Source organism: Engraulis encrasicolus, unplaced genomic scaffold, assembly GCF_034702125.1.
Source record: "Engraulis encrasicolus isolate BLACKSEA-1 unplaced genomic scaffold, IST_EnEncr_1.0 scaffold_32_np1212, whole genome shotgun sequence".
Taxonomy (NCBI): Eukaryota; Metazoa; Chordata; class Actinopteri; order Clupeiformes; family Engraulidae; genus Engraulis; species Engraulis encrasicolus.
Window position 1 is genome coordinate 19,917 of NW_026945621.1, and position 6,363 is coordinate 26,279.

A 6,363-nucleotide genomic window follows, 5' to 3' on the forward strand; every position below is an offset into this window, starting at 1 on the left:
CTATAAACAGTCCCACCAGGAAATCGCGGGCATTTTCTCCAAAAATCGCGGTCCGAATTGCCAGATGGTGCACGAGGATTTCCAGAAAATCGCGAGAAAAGTTGCGGAGCTTCTTACTGTGTTTTTGCGATATTGTTGCGGCATGAAGGGAAAGGTGCGATTTTTGTTGCGATTTGTCATATGTGTTTCCCCACGCTTGAAAGTAAAGGACACTGCCACATTCCAGTCCTCTGGTGTTTTTATACTATTTCCATTTTTTATATTTTAATTTTGGTCCTTAAGCAAAGCAGGGAAGCGGCCAGGGCGAGTTTTTAAGCCAGAATGTCGTCGTGAAAAGTTCCATCTCTTTCATGCTGCCATTACGACACCCTTCATATGATTATATAATGAATCATTACAATGTTGTTTATGGCCGTTTGACTGTTTTAAATGTCATCACCGTTTCAAATTGTAAGCATACAAACTTCGTGTCATGTCGATATCCATTCCTGACTTAAACAGTGGATACATAATTAACTAGTATCACTTATAAGTATGCGGGCGGAATTAGGCGACTTTTCTATCAAGGCAACCTCATAAGCTGCGTAGCAGGCTTTCAAACAATAACATACGGCAGGCTATTTATTTGGGTCATTTTATGGCGAGCACTACACCATCCAGAATTTTCAGATAAGCGTGGAGAAATTCACCCCACTGCCTTGCCAGTTATAGCCAGACCGGACTTATTCCACCTGCTAGGCTCATCACACCTAGCCTGGTCCTGACCACCCCATAATACTACAATTTCATTTCGTACCGTAGTGGAGCCAATCCTTTGGCGGAAGTACGTAGGATGGCTCGCGAGGCTATATCAAATAAAGTGGCTAAATCAGACCACCTGCCACCGGGTTTTTACACCACCAACGTTCCTTTAAAATGCGAGCACTCACCATCGAGATAAGCATCCGTGTCCACTCTTCAGAAATTCTAGGAGTTAAATTTTACCCAGTCTCTGCACTCTTCCTTGTAGGAACCGTCATGAGTGTGATACAAACGCTAAGTTCACGAACTAAGTTTTGAATCGGCCCAAGACAATTTAAGTGACGAGTGATTCATTTTACACTACAAATGCTTCCTTGATAACTTCACAGCTAGATGTTATTGTAGAGGTGTTCTCTGCTGTAGCTCAGACTGCCAAACTCTACCGTAATGACTTAATTTGAGGCACCCTATAGAATAGATGCCCTTTTGTGCTCCCAATGTCACATCCATAGTCTAGCTCAGTGCTCCAATGATGTACAATTTTTGTCAATGTGCTATTGTCAATAGATTACAGCAATATATAGATTACAGTTAACAACCCTTAATGCCTTATTTGTTTTAACAAACCAGGTTCTTTCACAAGGACCATTCCCAGATAGTAACACATGTTTATGGCAGAGTTTTAGGCTTTCAAATGCAAACACAGGCATATTTATGCATCTACTTAAAAAAAAAAAACAGGACAATTAAATACATTTCCTAATGCTTTATGGTCTCCAAATGCTGTGGTCAGTCAAACCAGATTCTCCATCGCTGCCATGGTAGATCAGATGACAAGCCTGTTTCGAACAACAATCTCAAAGCCTTGGTGTTTTTGTACCACAATCAGAGGGTTGCCAGTAGAGCGTTTGAGGAAACCGATGTTGAGACCTTTGATGAGTAATTTCCAGAGGTCTAACTGTTTTAACTTCTTGCCCTTTTATGTTGCTATCTGATGAGTGTTCTGAAACTTGTTTTTTTACATTGCATGATTTGATGTGATTTTTATCCAGTGTGATATTAACCTGACTTCACTTGGTGTGATAAGTAGGAGTACTTATCACACCAAGTGAAATCAGGTTAATATCACACTGGGTAAAAATCACATTAAATCAAGAGAGTACAGCACACTCGTGCAATATAAAAACATGCAATAAAAAAAACACAGCAAATATAAACAGCAATCTAAAAATGCAATTTAAAACAAAAAAAATAAAACTGCAATATAAAAAACAGCAAGCATAAAACAGTAATATAAAACATGCAATGTAAAAAAACAAGTTTCAGAACACTCATCAGATAGTTCACGATCACACACTTGTACCTGATGGCCAGGCCACTGAGTATGGCAGTGACGTGCTGTCAAGTTTATGGCTGGTGAGGCACTGACTTTTCCAATATCAGATTTTCAAATACGTTTGTATATAATACTACAGCTACAGTATTAGTAAATTTATCAAATAGGCCTACCGATAAGTTTCATATGCCATAGCTTTCTTAACATAAGTTAGGCCTACATAATAAAACATGCTGCATTTCCGTAGAGTAAATGCTACTAGATCTCTCACTCACACACACACACACACACACACACACACACACACACACACACACACACACACACACACACACACACACACCACACACACACAACACAGCACACACACACACACACACACACACACACACACACACAGGATTCAAACAGTGGTTTCACATAAACCACACTGCACCATCACGGCAGAGGGAGAGGAGACGAGGAGAGAAGAGGAGAGGTGAGGAGAGGAGAGGAGAGGAGAGGAGGAGAGAAGAGGAGAGGAGAGGAGAGGAGGGGAGGGGAGAGGAGAGGAGGAGAGAAGAGGAGAGGAGAAGTGAGGAGAGGAGGGGAGATGGAGAGGAGAGGAGAAGAGAGAAGAGGAGAGGAGAGGAGAGGAGGGGAGATGGAGATGAGAGGAGAAGAGGAGAGGAGATGAGAAAAGAGAGGAGAGGAGAGGAGTGGAGAGGAGAGAAGAGAGGAGAGGTGGGAGAGGAAAGGAGAGGAGGGGGGAGGAGAGGAGGAGAGAAGAGGAGAGGAGAGGAGAGGAGGAGAGAAGAGGAGAGGAGAGAAGAGGAGATGAGAGGAGAAGTGAGGAGAGGAGAGAGGAGGAGAGGAGAGGAGGGGAGATGGAGAGGAGAGGAGAGGAGAAGAGAGAAGAGGAGAGGAGAGGAGAGGAGAGGAGAGGAGAGGAGAGGGGGGAGAGGAAAGGAGAGGGGAGGAGAGGAGAGGAGGGGAGAGGAGAGGAGGAGAGAAGAGAGGAGGAGAAGAGAGAAGAGGAGAGGAGATGGGAAAAGAGAGGAGAGGAGAGGAGAGGAGGGGAGTAGTGAAGAGTGTAAGCTCCTTCAAAGCCCACTGCTCTCACACACACAGGATTCAAACAGTGGTCTCACATAAACCACATCACGGCGGATGCTCAATGAAACACACACACACACACACACAGGATTCAAAACATGGTGTCATATAGACCGCTGAGCACCACGGCGAACAAACTGGTGTGATAACTTTAGTGATAAGCACCGGATTCTCGTGCAAATGTAGGCCTACATCTACTTGTACGAGGCTACGACATTTAAACAGAGATTACTACACAAGCTTCGATATGGTCACCAAATGTTTTGGGACTGTCATTTATGTTATGCCTACACTTTGGAATTAGATCAGAGTCTTGTAGTTACACGGGTATATTTGATTTACCTCAACGGTACCCTGTACTCAACTTTACAAACAGTTACAGGGCACATGAGAATCCTGTTCAGATCACAAAAGCTACCACCACACCAGACAGAATCACGGCGGATTCACTCTATCCCCACGGGTCTCACAAACACAGGCTTCACACACATAGGAAACACTGATCTTACCTTTAACTTGTACATCAGGTCCATGCGCCGCTCTTTTCCTTCACTTTGGAGTTGCGCATGCTAACGTTACTTTAGCCGGTGCTGTTCATCCAAAGCCACATCTATTCGAGACGCACCAAACGTCCAAAGCAATTTGGCATTGAATATGAATATGAGTAGCCGCGAGGATTTGTGTTTCGTGAGGCTCCTTAGTCCTTAGTAAATTGTTAAGTCGTAAAATCCCATGCGAATGGTCTTCCACACATTCTCGCCGGTTGCAAACAAGACACAGGGGAAACAAAAAAAATAGTTTCTGTTGTACCACTCACTTTGAAATGATCGGGTAGTTATAATCTTCTGATCGGTCATCTGCAGTAGCAAACCCTTCAGCTCTGTCGGTCCTCCATTCTTTATCACATATTTTCCCCTTGGAAATCCAACTTTGAGAATGCTCTTAGTGTCGTTATGAAATCCACTTGTAGCAGTCAAAGAGAACAAGCTAGCCAACAACACCGACTGACAGTATTGTGAACTTCAGATTCGCTATGACGTAACTGGCCAGCAATACTCTCAACTCCAGAAGGAGTCTGCGGCCAGGCTACTGCTGGCCTCACAGCTGTATCTTTCAGTGGGCGTTATGCCAAAGCGTTCAGAGTAAAGAAATGATAATCACACGTAGAAAATAGTAAAAAATTATCAGGAAATGAGGGCACACCATACATACTTCTATTAAGTGTATAAAAACGTTTAATACAATATTACCAGGTTGCATTCACAGAACGAGCAAAATGGCGCATGCGCTGAAGCTTGTTAACGAGGTATTGCGCAATCCGGGGGTGAGGCAAATTCAGAGTTGCCCCAAATTCGGCGTATTCGGAGGAATTTGACATGAAATGGGCAAATATTACGATTTTGGCCACAAAAATGATTGAGAACGAGTGAAACAGTTTAAACACTGCTCAAATGGTAGTTATGGTGCAGATGCTAGACAACAATAGCTGTTATTGTAACTATTATTCACATTTACTGCATCTCATCATAATCATCTGGAGCTGGTGAGGCCGTGCCTCCCCTGCCGTATTGGAGTGCACGTGCCTGCAGTATGGGCAGTCTCTCTCTTACCTCATCGCAGAACAGATCTAGATCCACAACTCCACATGAGGCAGCATGCACTGCAGCTGGGCAAAGGCGCCTGAAGAAGGTATCCAGTTCATCATCAGGCACATCACTGAATCCTGGGATGGATTTGTAGTTAGAGACACTGTCGCTCATGAGCGAAATGTGACGAGGATCGAAGACCCTGACCTCTTTGAGGAAGTGAATGGCAGGTTGTCCATCAGACATGTACTTGCCATGACATGGACTTACCACAGGTCTAAGAATAGAAAGCAAACAAATAACTCAAAATATGTTACAGCAGTAACTCAAAAACACAATTTTAATATCTCACAGACACTGTAGTCACTCAACTTTTGAGAAAAAAAAAAGATTTTGATTCTTATACAATACCGAGATATAACTAAAGTAGTAAAATATTTATAACATGTATCCCATTTTTTTTTAACAATTATAGTGTTTATGTTTTAGTACCAGTGAAATGTGACTGTAAATCAGAACTATTAATGACACATTACATTATTAACACATTATGAACAAAGAGTGTGCTGTTAGACTTACATCAATTTCCTTCTCGATGAATTCCTTGTACAGTCCGAAGTGCTCTGAATGATACTGCACAGCAGAGAACCACGAGTTCCACCGAGTTGCACATGGATTTGGTGCCATTGTGGCTTTTTTCCCTTGTGGTAGGCGTTGCGTCATGAATTGCAGGTATCTCCGTTTGCGTGACCCAGCATTAAAAAACATTTGGGAGAAGGTCAGCATGAACGCATTCAACTGGTCAAACGGTCTTCTAAATGCGCTACCAACAAGGTTCATGACATGAGCCATGCAGGTCACATGCACAGAGTTGGGGAAGAGGGATTGCAGGGCCGCAGTGTAAGCCTTCTTCATGTATGATGCATTGTCAGTATTGAATACCATGACGTCCAAGTTGTCGATACTGTACTCCTGCAGACACTTCACAAGAGCCACAGACACAGTGGAGTGGTTACACTGCTCAAGGAATACTGTGTCGGCGAGGTATGCCAAAATTCTCCCACACTCGTCTTTTTCTAGTGGTGCAAGTAGAATATTCAGTACACATCGGCCTTCAACATCTGGCGTTTCATCACAAATCACTGCAATAGGCCTCTTCCTCAACTTGATCTTGAGAGCTTCTTTCTGCTGCAGGTAGACGTCACTTAAGTATTTCTCTTGGAGCTGGTGGCTCCCAGGAATTGCTCCCCCATTAACAACCTTCTCTTTGAGAAATTTCCTCAGGACAGGGTGGTCGCTCCTCGAGAGGGGAATGTTGACAGCCGTGCAGGTGGAAACCCAATCCTCACAAATCTAAGGACAAAAAGTAGTAAAACACAAGATAGTGGTAAATATTTTGCTTTGTCTTAAATATTTTGCTTTGTTCAAAGTAGAAGAGAGTCCTTGTGCACAACCCCTCAGCAGGTGCAGGTGAGGCAGGAGGAGGTGAATCAATGAACAAAAGTCAAGAGACACCGCACACTGCTTACCTTTCTTTACTTTATTTCTTGGAGCGAACAACGCGTTTCGCCCAATGCGTCATCAGGTTCGCTCTATGTTTTTTTT